Source organism: Macrotis lagotis, chromosome X (assembly GCF_037893015.1).
Source record: "Macrotis lagotis isolate mMagLag1 chromosome X, bilby.v1.9.chrom.fasta, whole genome shotgun sequence".
Classification (NCBI taxonomy): Eukaryota; Metazoa; Chordata; class Mammalia; order Peramelemorphia; family Peramelidae; genus Macrotis; species Macrotis lagotis.
Window position 1 is genome coordinate 74470973 of NC_133666.1, and position 18634 is coordinate 74489606.

Genomic DNA, 18634 nt, shown 5'->3' on the forward strand with positions numbered 1-18634 from the left:
GCCGGGGAACTACAAGTCCCGGCATGCCTCGAGCTCCTCTCCACAGGCTGCCTCCCGGGGGGCGGGGGCAGTGGGCCGGCCCCTGGCGGAGGGAGGGCAGCTCCGGAGTCGGCCGAAGGGTGGGTGGGAGGCGCTGCCGCTGCCGCTCCGGGGTGCGGGCGGCCGAGGCGGCGGCCGGAGCTCGGACCCGGTGCACCGAGCGGCCCGGTCGGGCGGCGGGGGCCGCCAGGGGGACGGGAGAAGCTCTAGCTGGCGGCGGGAGTTGGCGGGGCTCTGCGGCCCCCATCCCCGGCCCGGCGCCCCAGGCGGGTAAGCGGAGGCACGGCGGACTTCGGAGGGGTCTCGGGGGGAGGGCGGGGAAGGTCTCGTGCCCGCAACTCGCGCGAAGTTCGCCAAGTGGTCGCCAAGCGCGGGCCGGAGCCGGGCTCGGGTGAGCGCCCCTGTGTCTAGCCTCCAGCGGGGGGGCGGGGCGTCTTCCGGCGGGAAGGCTGGGGGCCTACCGCCGCCGGTGGGGGGGAGGGTGCCGGCCGGCACGGCGCACCTGGCTTACCTCGTGCGGACGAGGGGGTGGGAGCCCTGAAGGGGAGCCACGTGCCAGGCCGTCCTCGTGTGCTGCTGGGGGCGGGGTGTCCAGGCGGGGGGGGGGGGGGGAATGGGGGGATGGGAGGGAGCCACGTGCCAGCCGGGCCTCGAGCTCCGGTGGGGGGGGCCGGGGGCCCTGGCCCGGGTCACTTGGAGGGGCGGGGTGCCCGCAGTCCCACACTGGGGGTTCTTCGAGCCGAGCTCGGCCTAGAAGGGCCCGGGCCTAGGCCCGAGCGAACTCCACAAGGGCCGTGGGGGGGTTCCCCCCCTCACCCGGGGCGGTGGTCTTGGGGCCCACCCGACACAAAAGCTGGAGGAGCAGGAAGGGGAATCTTGATTCTGCATCCTCTGAAAAAAGGAGGAAACTGAGGCCCAGAGGTGACTCAGGGGGAAAGGGAAAGGGTGCCCACTCCGGATCAGGTGTTAGAAATGCGATCCTGGGCGGAAAGGGAGCTCAAGGCTCTGTCTCCCAACTCAGATATGTTTGTTCCTTTAGTAAGCACCCACTGGATGCCTGGGCCTTCCTCTGAGCTCTTTGTGAACCCGACCTCATCTGATCCTCCCAACCCTGGCAGGGAGGGGCTTATCACTATTCCCATTTTATAGTTCAGGAAACCAAGGCAGACAAAGGTACGCGGCTAGTAAGTATCTATGCTAAGTCCTGAGGATACAAAGAGACAAGGCAAAGTCTCTGACTAAAAGGAATCCCCAGTCTAAGGAGAGGGGGTGATAGCTTAACAATTCTGTGCCAAGCGCTGGAGACAGGGCAAATAGGGACTATTAACAGAATGCAGGCATTAGAATTGAAAGGGACTGGCAGAGGCTTCCTGTAAGAGGTGCGAGTTTAGGTGGAAAGGAAAACTAGCTGAAGATGAAGAGGGACAGCTGGCTACAGGCTTGGATTGGGAGCCAGCCAGGCAAAAACTCCCCTGAGTCCAGAGAAGGAAGACAAGGAAGGGAGGAGGGGGTCTGGATGCTGAAGGACTTTGGATGCCAAAGAAGAACATTTGGGTTTGGATCCTGGCCGGGCCATAGGGATGACTGAGTAGGGGATTCAGGTGGTTGAACCTGTGCTTTAGGAAATCACTTTGGTACTTGACTGGAGGATAGATCCAAGCAGGGAGAGACTGGAAGCAGGAGGGCAAGCCCCCCTCAGCTGCCTGTCTCATAGAGTCATTGATTTTGATTTGGTCTGCTCTAGGCTTCAGGGGGAGTCCATCACTTGAGTCAGGTTAGCACTTTCTCTTCTAAGCTATTCCCCTTTGAATGCTAGCTATTTTTAGCTGTGCAGTTCTGAAATCAAATAATGCACTGACTATAGTTTCACATTGGATTCCTTGATTATTGTTCTCTCGATTGTGAACTGCCATTTTTGGTGGATGCTGAGAGGTCCGCCCCCTGCTCAAGCAGCCAGCCACCTTAGGGCCAGAATTTCCATCTTTATCCTTCTTGACATCATTCTCTGTAGCACTTGACCACCACCCTCCTGGATACTTTCCTCTACATGTTCCTGATATTGATCTCTAGGTTTTCAGACCTACCTGCCCATTGCTTTTAGCATCCTGGCCTGAATCTGACTCCATGACTCGTCCACCAGCTACATTGACCCTCTTGGACCCTCTTCTCCTTTCTCAGGGATCTGGTCCTCTCTCGTGAATTGTTTACATGTCTGCTGAAGTCTTCCCTCTTTCTCCTTTCCTTAGTTTCAGTCCCAAATCACCAACTGCCCCTTGCTATTTTCTTTGAAATTTAAATTTGTCTTTTTTTTTTAAGGTTTTTGCAAGGCAAATGGGGTTAAGTGGCTTGCCCAAGGCCACACAGCTAGGTAATTATTAAGTGTCTGAGACCTGATTTGAACCCAGGTACTCCTGACTCCAGGGCCAGTGCTTTATCCACTGCACCACCTAGCTACCCACCCTTAAATTTGTCTTTTTAATGAAATTTTACAACCTATAGTTTGTATTTCCAGTTCTCTACCTGCCCCCAAATGGGGGGGGGGGGGAACCACCCCAACATGTAGAATCAATCACAGAAGATCTCCACATTGGTCATGTTAAAAACTCAGGTCTCATTCTGTAGTTGGGAGATCAGGGTGAACTTCCTCTCTGGAATCCTTGATATCAGTACACTTGGAAAATCTTTCAGTTGTTCTCTTTTGTGCATATTGTTCTCTGGTTCTGATGCTCACTTCACACACTGCATCAGTGTGAAGATTTTGTACAAGTTGCCCCAGATTTCTCTGAACCCTTCTTACCCTTTCATCATTTCTTATAGCACAATCATACTTTATTACAGGCAGGTACCAGAACTTGTTTGGGGATTTCCTAATTGACAGACACCCATTTAATTTCCAGTTTCTTGTCATTACAAAGAAATGTGATATAAATATTTTTGTGCAGAAGAACCTCTGGGATATAGGCCACCAGCAGTGGTATCACTGACTCAAAAGAAGTAACTGGCCCAGTGGAATAACTGGACACACAATTCCAAATTGCTTTCCAGAACAGCTGCACCACAACTCTATCAGCCCCTCTTTTGATCAGCTTGAACAGTCTGATGGCTATGAGTTGGAACCTCACAGTTTCCTTCATTTTCATTTCTCTAATTATAATAAATTTGGAAACTTTTAAAAACTTTATTGAGAGCTTAATTTTCTTCGTTTCATAAAGGCCTATTCATGCTATCCACATCCAGAGAAGACATTGGATTCTAAATGTAGAGCAAAGCATACTGTATTCACTTTTTAAAGCTTCCTTTATGTTTTTTCCTTCTTTCACATGTTTTTACCCCTTAATTCTACTTCTTTCACAATAGCTAATATGGCACCGCGTTAAACACAATTGTACATTTACAACCTATGTCAAATTGTTTGCTGTCATGGGGAGGAGGGAGGGTGGTAGAAAATTTGGAACTCAAAAGCTTGCAAAAGGATGAATATTGTAACTATCTTTGCTAGTAATTGAAAAAAAATAAGCTTTTAAAAAAGAGAGAGAAGGGCCTATTCAAACCCTTTGACCATTTATCAGTTTGAGCCTTATTTGATATTCAAACTAGATAACCTGTTGATTGAGAAACCTCACCATACCCAAACCAACACTCCTTACTTTTCCCCATAAAGCCATCCCCTTCCAAACTTCCCTGCCATCCTTCTGGTCACTTAGATATAAAATCTTGGTATTCTCCTCTAGTCTTCTCTCTCACTCCACATTTGTCTCTCCTCAGCATAGATGCTCACTAATGTCCTACCACTACCCGGAGCCAGACCCTCATCATCTCTTCCCTACACTATTGATTCCCTGCCTCAAGCCTCTTCCCTTTCCAGTCCATTCTTCAAAGTCCACGTTTGATGATGTCACAGCTTTGACTCTCTCCTCCTTCAACCCAACTTGTAAACTCCAGAGGCTCCAGCCTCTTTGGGGAATTCCCTTGAATAAACCCTGCAGCACTCTGGCATTCAGATCTCTTCTTAAAGTGGTCCCTTCCTATCTTGTTCTTCTCCCTCCCCTTCATACCCTCTACCCTCTACCTCTACTGGCCTCCCACTTGGTGTCCCTTGTACACACAATTTCTGTCTCCTTTGTATCTGGTATTTATCTTTATATGTTCAGATTGTTTACCCTGTTATGCCACAAGCTGTGGGGACACGTACTGTTTTGCTTATCACAGTCTGGCATGTAGGATAAGGAGCTTCATTACAGCTTGATTGATGTAGAAGCTATATGGATTTAAACTTATCCAAGATTTCTCCCACCTTCACTTAAACTCTCCTTTGTAAGGAAAAAAAAACTGTCAAGTGCAACCAGCTGAGTTTGTTCACAACATTTAGACCCTGTTGGCCCAGCTAACTAGAGGAAGGAAATATGATTTATCATCTCTTCTCTGAGACAGAGATGATAAATTGATTATTGAAATTCCTCTGATTGAAGCTGTCATTTAGTATTTTTGGTTATATTATTATAGTCATGTATATTCTTCCAATTCTACTTGCTTCCTTCTGTTATCAGTTGATATGATTTCACATGATTTTCTGAGTACCTCGTAACTGTCATAGTTTACTGGACAGAAGTATTCTGTTGCATTTTTATGCCACATTTTGCTTGATCAATACATAGTCAATGGGTACCCACTTTGCATTTTTTTTTGATTAACAAAAAATTAGTGCTACTATGAATACTTGATCTATATGAGACGGTTTCTATAAGATTTTTCTTTGAGAACTGGACTTCCTTGGAGTATAAATAAGCTCAATAATGTGATTGATAGATCGGGGGGGGGGTGGCTAGGTGGCACACTGGATAGAGCACCAGCCCTGGAGTCAGGAATACCTGAGTTCAAATCCAGCCTCAGACACTTAATAAATATCTACCTGTGTGGCCTTGGGCAAGACACTCAACCCCATTTGCCTTTCAAAAAAAACCTTAAAAAATAGATCAAGGGGTATGAACAACATGGGTGACAAATCTTACATAATTCCAAATTGTTTTCCCCAAAAAGGTTGACCAATTCACAACTGTATATTAGTATTGTTCCCTCATCTTCCCCAACATTAATGATCTTTGTCTATTAATAACATTTGTTAATTTGCTGCATGTAAGTTAAACCTCAGAGTTATTATAATTTGCATTATTAATAATTGAGAAATGATTTTATTATGATCATGTCTCTTGAAAACTTCATGTTCTTTGACATTTTATCTATTGAGGAATGGATTATTTGTATCAATTTCCTATATATCTTGTCTATCAGAATGAACAGAACTATTTGATCAAAAGTTTTTCCCTCTCTCTAAGTAGTTTCTCTTATTTTAGAGGCATCAAATGTAATACAATTTAAGTGTTATATATTGAAAGATGCCTTTTCCAATATGGCATAAAAGGAAAATGATCACTGTTGGAGAGGATGTGGGAAAACTGGGACACTGATGCACCATTGGAGTTGTGAACTAATCCAAACTTTCTGGAGAGCAATTTGGAACTATGCCCACAGGTCAATCATACCATTTGATCCAGCAATACCACTACTAGGTTCGTATCCCAAAGAGATTACAGAGAAGAATAAAAAAAAAACCTCACATGTACACATTTATAGCAACTCTTTTAGAAATGGCACAAAACTGGAAATTAAGGGAATGATTGGGGAATGGTTGAACAAATTGTGGTATATGAATGTGATGGAGTCCTATTGAGGGGACGGGACTTCAGAAAATCTTGGAAAGACTTGAATGAACTGATGCTAAGTGAAGTGAGCAGAACCAGAAGAACCTTACACACACTAATGGCAACTTTGTGTGATAATCAACTGGGATGGACTTGTGATAGAGAATGCCATCCACATCCAGAGAGGGAACTATGGAATCTGAGTGTAGACCAAGGCTTGCAATGCTCAATTTTTTAAATTTGTTTTATGTATTAAGGGTTCCCCCCATTTTGGTTTGATTCTTTTTTCACAACATGATTAATAATGGATATATGGTTAACATGATTGTACATGTATAACCTCTATTAGACTGCTTCCTGTCATGGGGAGGGGAGGAAGGGAGGGAGAGAGAGAAAAAGCTGAAGCTTAAAACCTTACAAAAAATGGTTGTTGAAAACTTTGTATGTAGTTAAAAAAATAAATGAATTTTTTAAAAGAAAGATGCTTTTTATTTTAGGATCACTGCTAGCCTTTGTAATTTTCTTCTTAACAGTTGATCAGAAAAGCTCCTCCCTGTTTTCTCCAATTTTGGTGATTGACTTTGTACATTTAACTTATCCATTTGGATCATATGGTCTTATAGAGAATATAAGTTATGGATCTTCTTGGATAGAGAGCTTTTAATCAGTGTTTGTATTCTTGGTTCCTGTCATGGATTATTTTTGAGTACATTCCACTGGGGAAGAGGGGGGTACTCATGCGTGTGCACATGCACATGCATGTTTGTGAGTATGTGTGTGCATGCACGGGTGCATGATACCACATGGACAAAGATAAGAACCTAGAAAGTAAGTTCTGGAGGAAGGAAGCTCCAGCTGTGGCCTTGGGGGGAGGGAGTTGTGTCACCTGAACTGAGCCTTAAAGAAAGCCGGGGATTTAGGAGCTTTTAGTGCTTTGGATTAAAATATAAACATGACTTGTGCTTTTGTGTCTTTAAAAAAAAAGTATTTCCTTGATGCAAATGTTCCTTTCCTTTGAGGTTTGCCATTCTAATGTTTCTTTTTATGACATTTGAATCCCAAAGCAGTCGTTTTACAGCTGGGAGTGGATGCAATAGCGGGAGCCCCTATGTGTTCATTCAATATGACTGCAGTGGAACTTGGCAGGAGTCTTAAGTACATCCTTCAGTGGCAGCTGGCGACCCTCATTTTGGCAGAAGGTGAGTGTTCACTGCGAGGGTTAGTTTGTTTAGCTTATTCTATGTTCTTTATATTTGTAAAAATAGGATCTTGTTTACAAATGGGCAGAGGAAAGCTTAAATAAACAAAAACTCAAAGTTAAATGAAAGATTTCAAAGCATGTTCCTTTGGTCCAGAGTTGCCTAAGTGACTCTAGCCTGCTTGTCAACACATGATTCTTCCTCTTCTTTTCTTACCATTAGCAAGACCAGGTCTAAGTGGCATGACACAAGTTTGTGTAAGATGATTACCTCAGGGGATATTCCCCTATTGTCATCTTATACAGAACAAACAGATTCGTAATCCAGGTTGGATTGAAGCAGGACCAAGAAAGACTTGGGTATTTGAGAAGAGAGCACAAATGAGCTCTTCACCGATGCCTTAAGACTCTTCCAATGAGATTTTGGCCTAGTCAGTTGGATGGGAGATTTAAATGCAGAACACCTCTGACACTGACTGTGTGGCCATATCACTCTGATGTGACATGGAAGTAATAATGCCTGTAATGTCGAAAAAACAAAGTTACTAGGTTCAGATGAGATTATCTTAAATACTTTATGAACCTTAAATTGTCACATAAGGGGCACCTATTAATATTTTTTATTAATTTGTTGAGAGAAATATAGTCAGGACAGCTGTCAAAGTGTGAAAAGATCCTTTTTGTTAATGGCAATTGTCATTGAGGATTCCTTGTTTGACATATCCTTTTCATACATGAGAGAATCTATATTTCATTGGAGGGTCAGGCCACATGTATCAGGTATGTTATTCAAATAGATTCTATTTATTCTTTATTTTTTGCTTATTTATATTTTTTAATTTATTCTATTGAAGAGAAAGTTGGAAATTACTAAGGTGAGGAGGCCTGAGTAAAGATGCTGGGAAACCATTAATCATAGTTCTTTACTCTGGGGCTCTAAAGCCCTAGACTTTTCTCATATTGGTTAGAATACTGATGAACCCTTGAATGACACTGGAAGGAAGAAGAGTCATTGAGTAGGTTTAGATATTTAGATGCTGTGAAAGAGAATGGGAATAATGTGGATGTATGTAAATAGACTATAAATAATTGGTCAGATGTGGAGAAAGGCTGTGGAATTAAAAAAATCACTGAGCATCATCCCTGCCAGTGTTAGTACTATACATGGGAGTGGCCAGGACTGAAGGTGGCTTTTGAGTTCAGAGCTGTGCTGGGTATGTGAGGGAGTAGATTTTAGCTCTGATCTCAGTCTTATGTGGATCCTGACATTGCAAAGCCCTGGGTGGATGTGAATGGTGAGTTAATGAACCTCAGTTGGTATAGAAAATGAAAGAAAATTAGATGAAACCACCCCAGAGAACCCAGAATAAGTAGGTGATTGAAGTGGTGTTATGGATTCTTAAATAAGATGGAACATTCATCATCAAGCAGGTCTCCAATTCTTTTTTAAAAGAGTGAGTCTGAGAGAAAGAAGTTCAGACAAAGTAAACATTTTGATAACCTCTAAATTGATAGGCCTTCCAAAGGTGGTGTGTATGTGAAGAGACAGTATTGCCTTGCTAGGCATCTTGGAGCAGGCACATAATGAACCTGATCAAGACACCTGCTGCTAGGGCACATGGTACTTCCCAAGGGAGATCACCTGGTTTACACTTATTCAAAGCTGTGCAAGTAGCTAGGAAGGTCAAGGTGGTCATTCTTTAGGTTTCACCCATTTAAGGACTTGTCTGTCCCTTTTGAAGATAGACAAGAGACAGATTATTAGAACAGATGATGTTGAAAAATGTTTGTAATGGTTGGGGAGCTTCAGAGGGAAAAAGGATCGATTCCATTTTCCCCCCTTGAAAATAGAGAGGAACAAAAGCTCCAGATGGGCAAGAGGGCATATGTGTGACAGACTGACAGATGTGGTTGAAGATCAAGGATTGGAGGCCTACCCATTTGGAGCTATTAGGAGCCACAGTTTCAATGGGAGTCAAGAAGTTGAGATCATTTTTCTTGTACTAATGAGATTCTTTGGCAGTTATGGCTGTGAAAAGAGATACTATGGGTAGTGGAAAGCTTGGGATGAAAAAGTCCTGGAAAAACCAAAGTGAATGATTTTTTCCCATTGAAATATAGTAAAATGGGAATAGCTTCAGTTCATTTTGTGAAACTTTTTTCATTTGAGGGAGCTTTCTTGTGTAGTGTGAAAAACGACTATTGGACTGTGCACCCAAAGGGTATGGGCACACCAAATTCATCTTGGGCTCCAATCCATGAGCAAGTAGAAAAGAAAAGGAGCCCTATCCTTGAAACATTTGATGTTAGGCAGGGGCCATGTTTTGGTGGGAAAACCATGCAGTACCAAATGCATGTTTCTCCCCAAATCGCACAGAAAAGTATTCAAGAGGGATGCTGGAAGATTGGACAAAAAATATTTTGCAGGCTTTGCACAAGACAGACTATACAAGAGACCAGGTGCCATGGTTTGTGCTCTACTGAGGAGATAGGAGGAAGAAAAACTAAAGTTTCACTTTATTCTTAAGATGAGTGAATTTGAACAAGTGACCCAATCAGTCCAAAGTTTAGACATATTTGTGACTGCCTAGATTTATTTTTCAAATTTTAATCATGATGAGATTGAGCACCTCTTGAGAGTCACTTTGAACATGTTCATGGGAATGTTGGGAGGAAAACTAGACATGCTCTCATTGTATTTTGTACAGTTGGCATCACTTACAGGGAATAATTTGAAAGCTGTGCAGATGAGGACTTTAAAAGTGTAGATCGCCATTGTGAGGCTGGCAGCAGTGCCAATAATATATCCACATGGCAGGAGTTAAAAAGCTTGGGTTGGAACTTTAGTTTTGAGACCAAAGTTAATCAAGTTACCTAGTCATAGATATAACCCTCTTTTGAGCCAACTAGAGAAATGTGCTTTTTTATTTTTTTTTAACAATGAAAGCCAAGAGATTGAAACTATTGATGATAGGCATATTCCTAACTTTTATCAAATAACCTCAGAACCCTCCATTTTCATGGGGTTTGTAGGGAGATGGTGAGGAAAAGCTACACTCTTTGGACTGAATTAGAGAAACAGATTCAAGGGGATGTTCATAAAATTTGCAGATCTTTAACTGGAAAACCAGGAGATCAGTGATAACTCCTTATTAAACTGGCAGTAACCCATGTGGAAAACTTTGGCCTTGTCTTAGTTTGCCTACATGTTAACCATTCCAACTATCCAGTGAAATTGAGCAAGTTGCCTAGTCCTTAGCTTATACCTATTGACAGAAGAGGTTGACTGGACAAATGGACTTCTCTTTCATAATCATCTTGAATTTATGTTCATGTTTATGGAGAGATTGGGAAGAAAAACCTTATGTAAAAACTCATTATCATTGTATGTTTTTGTTTTCTTATTGCTATAACTAGCATTTCCAGTACAACCTTGACTAATAGTGATGATAATTGACCTTCTTGCTTCACAAATCCTGATCTTATTGGGAAAGCTTCTAGTTTATCTCCATTGTAAATAATGCTTGCTGATGGTTTTAGATAGATACTACCTATCATTTTAAGAAAGTCTCCATTTAGGGGCAGCTAGGTGGAGCAGAATCCCAACCCTGGAAATAGGAGGACTAAGTTCAAATCTGACTTTAGTCACTTAATAATACTTAGCTATGTGACCTTGGGCAAGTCTCTTAACCTCATTGCCTTGCCAAAAAAAGGAAAAGGCTCCATTTATTGCTGTGCTTTTGAGTGTTTTTAAAAGGAATGGGTGTTGTGTTTGGTCAAAAGGTTTTTCTTTTTTTCTTTTTTTTTGTTTTTATAAGGCAGTGGGGTTAAATGACTTGTCCAAGGTCACACAGCTAGGTAATTATTAAGTCTCTGAGGCCAGATTTGAACTCAGGTCCTCCTGGATCCAGGGGCCAGTGTTCTATCCACTGTGCCACCTAGATGCCCCAAGCTTTTTCTTTTTTTAAAAAATGATATTTAATACCTAATTTCCCCCCCACATCTCTACTTATTAACAAGTAAAAACGTTTAGATCTACACTCAGACTCCTTCAGTTCTTTCTTGGAGATGGATGACATTTTTCATCATGAATCCTTTGTAATTCTCTTGGATTATTACATTGCTGAGAATAACTAAGTCATTCACACTTGAGCATCATATAATGTTGCTCTTACTATGAGTGTTCTCCTGATTCTGCTCATTTCACTTTGTATCAGTACATGTAAGTCTTTCCAGGTGTTTTTCAGAGCATCCTGCTCATCATTTCTTGTAGTGCAATAGCATTCCATTACAATCATGTTCCACAACTTGTTCAGCCATTCCCCAATTGATGCACATCCCCTCAGTTTCTGATTCTTTGCTACCACTAAAAGAGTTATTATAAATATTTTTCTATGTGGGTCATTTTCCCTTTTGTTTTTAATCTCTGGGATACAGACCTAGTAGTGGTATTGCTAGATTCAAGGATATGTACAGTTTTACAGTTCTTAGGGCATAATTCCCAATTGTTTTCCAGAATGGTTGGATCAGTTCACAACTCTACCAACAGTGTATGTGTTTTTCCACATGCCCTCCAACATTTGTCATTTCCTTTTCTGTTTAATATCCAATCTGATAGATGTGAAGCGATGCCTCAGATTTGTATTAATTTGCAATTATCTAATCAATAGTGATTTTTTCTTTTTAAAGATTTTATTTATTTTGAGTTTTTTTCCCCAATCTTATTTCCCTCCCCCACCCCCACAGATCAATAGTGATTAAAATAAAAAGTTTACATGTAGCTATAGATAGTTTTTATTCTTCATCTGAAAACTGTCTGTTCATATCTTTTGACTATTTATCAATTGGGGAATGACTCTTTTATAAAATTATCTTAGTTTACTATACTTTTTAGAAATGAGGCCTTTATTAGAGAAATTTGCTGTAAAAATTTTTCACGGATACGATTACTGTGTATTTACCTCCCCCCCTCTTCTCCCCTGCTTTTTATCCTATTATCTCTCCCTTTACAAAGTGTTTTGTTGCTGACCATTCTCCAGTCCACCTTATCAGCACCCCGTCCCCCTTTTATTCCCTTCCCTTCCTGCTTTCCTGTATCCCCCTTTTATTCCCTTCCCTTCCTGCTTTCCTGTAGGGTAAGATAGATTTCTGTACCCAATAGTTATGTTATTCCCTCTTTGAGCCAATTCCAATGAGAGCAAGGTTCAAGCACTTCTGCCCCCCCCAATCTTCCCCTCCACTCTTAAAAGCTCTTTTAATGCCTCTTTTATATAAAGTATTCTACCTCATTTTCCTCTCTCTTCCCCCTTCTCCCAGTTCATTTTTCTATTCCACCCCTTAATTTCATTTATTTAGATATCATCCAATCATACTCAGTTCACAACCATGCAAACAATGTATATACTCCTTCTATCTGTCCTAATAATAATAATAATAGTAATAATAATAATTTTCTTAGAAATTACAAGTATCATCTTCCTCTGTAGGAATGAAAACAGTTTAACCTTATTGAATCCCTTACGATTTCTCCATTCTGTTTACCTTTTATGTTTCTTTTTGAGTCTTGAATTTGCAAGTCAGATTTTCTATTCAGCTCTAGTGTTTTCATTAGAAATACTTGAAAGTCCTCTATTTCATTGAATGTCCATTTTTTCTTCTTAAAGTTTATGCTCAGTTTTGATATTCCCTTGCCTTCTGGAACACCATTTTCCAAACTCCCTGATCTTTTGATGTAGAAGCTGCTGAACCTTGTGTTATACTGACTCCACAATATTTGAATTGTTTCTTTCTGACTGCTTGCGATATTTTCTCTTTGACCTGGGAGCTTTGAAATTTGACTATAATACTCCTGGAAGTTTTCATTTTGGGATCTCTTCCAAAAGTTGATTGGTATTTTCTTACAATTTCAATTCTACTCTTTTTTAGACTATCAGCAGTTTTTCTTGATAATTTCTTGAAAATGATATCTATGTTTTTTTATTTTTTTAATCATGATTTTCGGACAGTTCAGTAATTCTTAAATTATCTCTCCTGACCTTATTTTCCAGGTTTATTTTTCCCAGTCAGTTCATATTTTCTTGTTTGTTTTTTTACTTTTGATTTTATTTGATGGTTTATTGAAGTCTCATGAAGTCATTAGCTTATACTTGTCCAGTTCTAATTTTTAAGGAATTATTTTCTTCAGTGAACTTTTGTATCTCCTTTTCCATTTTGCCAGTTCTGCTCTTTTTTTTTTAGATTTTTGCAAGGCAAATAGGGTTAAGTGGCTTGCCCAGGGCCACACAGCTAGGTAATTATGAGTATGAGACGGGATTTGAACCCAGGTACTCCTGACTTCAGGGCCGATGCTTTATCCACTATGCCACCTAGCTGCCCCGCCAGTTCTGCTTTTCAAGGAATTCTCTTCCTCATTATGTTTTTGTCCCTCTTTTACCAAAATTTAGTCTTTTCTTTTTCTAATGTATTATTGGCTTCAGATTTTTTTGTGCCACTTTTACCAAGTTGTTGACTCTTTTTTCATGATTTTCTTGCATTACTGTCATTCCTTTCCCTGGTTTTTCCCTCTACCTCTCTTATTTGATTTTTAAAATCCTTTTTGAGCTCTTTCAGGAATTCTTTTGATTAAAAAAAGGAATTCTTTTGGGATCTGAGACCTTCTTTGAGGCTGCTTTGTATGTAGCAGTTTTGACTTTGTAGTCTTATTTTGAGTTTGTGTTTTGATCTTCTCTCTCACCAATATAACTTTCTATGGTCAGGTTCTTTTTTTGTTTATATCCATTTTTCCCAGCCTTTTTTCTTGAATTTGACCTTTATGTTAAAGTTGGACTCTTTTTCCAGCTCTGCATTTTTTGTGCAGCTATTTTCAGAACTATTTCAGGGGATCTGTATGTAGTTAGTATGACCAAAGGAGAGATATGTTTCCTCCTCTCTTGGCCTTCTCTTGCCCACAGCACTCTTTTCCACCCTGTAACTGTAACCAGGGTCCCCATTCCCCTTCAGCTGACAGCTCTACTGTGCTAGTGCTCCTTCTCACCCTGGATTGGAAACACCGGACCATGACCTGAATCCACATATGGGCAAAGCAACAAATCTGGCACCCAGTGCCAACAAAGGGATCCCTTTTAATCTCCTCTGACAGTTGTCCAACCCCCTTACTCTCTGTGAGCTGAGAGCTCTGGAAGGCACACCTGCTGCCATTGATTCAGTTGTCCCCAAGGCCTGCTGCTGGTTTGCTGGCTCAGCCTGTGCTATGTACTATGCTCTACTCTCACCTCATGCAACAACTTTTCTGCCAACCTAAAGTTATCTTAGACTGGAAAGTTATTTCCCTCCAGCCTTTTGTGGATTCTTTGGAGGGAAATTTGGAAGAGCACAGGTAAGTCCTTCCCTTTTCTCCACAATCTTGGTTCTGCTTCTCTTTTTGTAGATTTACATTTTTTATGGGAGAACTCTGTTTATGGATATACTTTTATCCAGATATGCTTGGTGGCCTCTTATCCTTCCTTTACCTTATGGTCCTAATAGATAAAAAAAATTTTCATTTATAATTCCTTGAAATAGTTTTAATGTTTTTGTTTTGTTATTTTTACTATGGCTTTTGTTGAATATGGTGATTCTTAAATGATCTCTGCTTGACTTCTTCCCACATTCTTTTCCATATCTGATATCTTACATTTTCATTTTGTTCCAGTATTTCTTGCTGACTTACTGAGTCATTGATTTCTCTTTTTTGCGACTATAGTTTCAGGTTTGACATTATTTGATTAAGGTTTTCCATTCTCTATTTATAGAATCTATTCTACTTGCAGTTATTTTCCCAAGTATTTACATTTCCTTTTTTTAAATCTCTTCATTTCTTTTAAGTATTAATATAGTTGTGGAAAATTCATTTTTATCCCTTGAGGCTTCACTTGCACTTGGTATGCAGTTAAATTTCCAGCAGTTTTTTTTATTTTATTATTTTTTATTTTATTACTCATCTCAGCAACTTTAGTTTTGAAATTGGTGCTTTGTGACCCATCCAGACTTCACTCCCACTCCACTTTGATTGAAGGTGGTATACCCCAGGGCCCCTGAATACTTGGGCTGAACTTCATCTCCCCTAGTTAAGACCCTCTAGATCTTGGAGTTCGAAGTTTTGGATCTTCAGAATCCCTGTTCTTGACTGGTTCAAATATATGAACTCCATGGCATTATATTTGGCCATCACTGTGTTGACTTTTTTGGCTCACTGGTGCTTGCAGTGACTCCACTTTGGAAGTTATTGATCACCTAGGACATAACTTTATAGGCTATCTAGATCCTCTGGTAGGATCTGGCTTTATCACCAAAGGTCATTTCTTCTTTGGATTCCTGCCTGGTTTTTTGTGCAGCTGTGAAATGGAAGATATCATTTCCTTTAGTTTTTCATTGGATTTCTTAAATGTTATACAATCTGATGTTAACTGCAGGGTTTTGGGGGGTAGGTACCAGGGACCTGGGCAGGCTGCCCTCTTTTTCAAATAGCTATCATAGTCAGTAGAGAAAAAAAGTTTTAGAATAGAAATGTGTATCAACTCCTTGTGATTAATTTAGCATTTTACCATTGAGAGAATTTCCATGCTACCTGGGAAGTAGGCAATAGAAAATGTGAATGGTTAGATTAATAATCTATCTATATGAAGACCATTGAGCTGTGGGTGAGTTAGATTTAGGATAAGGTTAGAGAAATCAAGTTTATTATTTCCTGGGAAAGCCTTGGGTGGGTATGTTGGAGATCTTTGGAGGAAGAGGTCCAGTAAAAATTATACTACGAATGATATTTTAAAAATTCCTATGAAAAAGATTAAGATGGATAGCAGTTTCATGGGATTGAAGGCTAGCTTCAGAGGATTGAATAGCAGCTTCAAAGAATAGATTAATTTGGTACTAGAGACAGCTTCTTTGGCAGATGGAAAGTGGGTAAACATGCAATATGGATGACTACAACCCTGTCTTTTTCAGCACTCCTGAGGTATGGATGAGTACTGATCCAAAGGATATCCTAGATGCAACTCCCTCTCTCCGCCAAAAATCTATGAGATAGAAGATAAGGATCATCTTGATTGGTTTGCTGGGGGATTTTCATCTTATGGAATTTTCTTTGGCTCAAGTAAAAGTGGTCAGCACGCAATGTAGATCACATCTTCCCTCTCTGTTTCAGTACTCCTAATGTATGGAACTGGTCAAAAGGGTTCCTTAGATCGAACTGTGCCTTCACAGGCATATTATCCCCAGACTATCACAGACGTATCACAGATATAATATCCCCAAGAATATTAAAGGTGGTACGTATGAGTTTGGGGTAAAAATTTGTCCCCCAAAGCCCTTTGACAAGCATTCCAGAAAACATACTGCAAATTGAGTTATTTGTTAATGGGTTTTTCCACCGTGGCAGTATTAAGTCAAGAGGGTGGGCAGAAGGCAGTGTAGGTCATTGCTATCCTGTCTGCCTTCAGGGAGATGTCCAGCTTGAGACTATGGTACTCACATTGCTTTGGTGGTTCCCTGAGGTTAGAGAATCAGCATGTGTAGTATGTGCTGCTGTATCCCCAAGGGTGAAGTTTGGGGCAAACAAAATTTGTCCTCTAAAACCACTTAGAAAGTTTTCAGGAAAACTTGTGGTAAATTGAGTCATTTGTTTGTGGAGGGTTTTTTGTTTGTTTTTTACCGTGACAGTATTTTCCTGTCTCAGGCAAAGAAGGCCTGTGTGCCTTTATGAAAATATCCATCTTAAGACTGTGCGATACTCATATTGCCTTGGTTTCCCCCAGGCTGGAGAATTAGCATGTGTAGAAATATCGACTGTGATGCTATATCCCCGTTGCAGAATTTTAAAAGGCTATGAGTGTTTGAGGGAAGCAAATTTATCCCCCAGAATTCCTTGAAAAGCAGTCAAGAAAACTTGCCACAAGTTGATTTGTTCATGAATTTTTCACTAGGGCAATATTTCCCTGTGTCAAGTAAAATGGGTAGCAGACTGTGTGTGCCTTTGTGGAGGTATCCAGCTTGAGGCTGTATGAGACTCATCCATAGGAAAGGGAAAGTTTATGCAGATAGAGGTGAGGAGAATGGATTGTTACCTTGTTAATGGAGGGTAATGTAAGGTTTGAGAGTTTTGCAAAGAGGTTTGAGGAGGGTTTTTTTTATCTCATTGATAGAAGGAGATGGAAAGCTTTTCAAGAAACTTCTGTTAGTAATTTCAGGTAATATATTCTATCAAATTACATGCAGATGTTATATAGAAATAAATTTGCATCATGGAATTATTTTTATATAGCATTCTAAACTTCAGTGTTTTGAGGGCCTTTAGAAGGGGCATCCCCATCTTGAGAGCCTCATGGATTCCAAAAGAGGAGGATGAGAATGTGAATCCACTAACTGATTGTGGTGAGCTCCATAATTTCAGGTGCTGGCAGGTAATGGGCTTCAGGGGAAAAAGAGGCTTTGAATGTTTCATTTGTGACTGTAAATCCAAGTTTGATTTGGTTGCTTTGTCCTAAAACTAGATTAAAAAGTGAACTTGTTTAAAGTGAGATGTGTTCTCCTGTTAGGATCATTGTAGTGAATAAGAACTTAATGCAAAGTACACTTGACATTGGACATGAAGGTGATAGACTTGGAAAATGCATGAGTTCAAATATGGTCTCAGACAATTACTGACTGTGTGACCCTGAGTAAATCACTTCACCTGTTTGCTTTAGTTTCCTCATCTGTAAAATGGGGAAGATAATAATAGCACCTGCCTTCCAGGGTTGTTGTGAAGATCAAATACATAGTAATTGTAAAACTATGTGCTTGGCACATAGTGCTATATAAATGTTAGCAGCTACTACTACTACTACTACTACTACTACTACTACTACTACTACTACTACTACTACTATCATTATTATTATTATTTTAAAGTATAATTCATTACTGGTTTTTGAATGCCATTAGCAAGAGGATTCATAAATGCATTAAATGGAATTGATGCTGTTTGTCCAAAAGTTTTGAGTTATGTTTTAAAAATAAAATTTTTAAAATTTTTGGATAGAATTCCAATTTTTCTTGTATTGTGAATTTTGGGAAATATTTGTATTAGAAATGCTGTTAATTGGAAAATGATACCTAGAGGGTATTGCAGTTGTATCATTTGAAAATTAACTTCTCATTTTCCTGTTAGTTTATGACTTGAGGTGTTAAAGAATGTGGTCACAATGTTTGAAAATTGTTAAGTATTTAATTGGGTATAGCTTGCATAATAGTAATTTACTGTTGGAAAAAAGATATCACAGACCTTCTAAACTGTCTTTGTGAGATTCTTTGGGGTCTTTTATTTGGGTAGGGTCATAAGATCTTATCAGTTCTGTGAGAAAAGCTGCTGACAGCATGTTGTGAAGTTCTAAAGCAGGGGTGGGAAATCTTTTTCCTGCCAAGGGCCATTTGGATATTTATAACAACATTTGTAGGCTGTATTTGGTCAAACATTTAATTAATTCACTCCAAAAAGCTACTAGATTTATTGAATTTTGAGTCCTGCCTGCACTCGCCTTGGCAACACCAGACCAATATACTGCCTGCAGGCTAGAGGTTCTCCACCCCTGTTCTAAAGTAATAAAATTGTCTGAGAAACTTGGACCTCTCATAGCTGAAACAAAAGGACGTAAAAGTCTCTGTTAACAAAAGAATGTTTTTA

At 40.3% G+C, this 18634-nt stretch overlaps 1 protein-coding gene across 3 annotated transcripts in view; it reads left to right on the forward strand.

Annotated features, from left to right (window-relative positions):
* Window positions 1-153: 153 nt before the first annotated feature.
* CITED1 (Cbp/p300 interacting transactivator with Glu/Asp rich carboxy-terminal domain 1) overlaps window positions 154-18634 on the forward strand; it is a 139166-nt gene continuing 120685 nt past the window's right edge. For 2 of the 3 annotated variants that reach the window (XM_074207278.1, XM_074207277.1), the window contains exons 1-2: window positions 154-309; window positions 6803-6937. The gene's annotated coding sequence lies outside the window, so the exon portion shown is untranslated. The remainder of the gene's footprint in view (window positions 310-6802; window positions 6938-18634) is intronic. The other variant, XM_074207279.1, reaches the window with a different exon arrangement.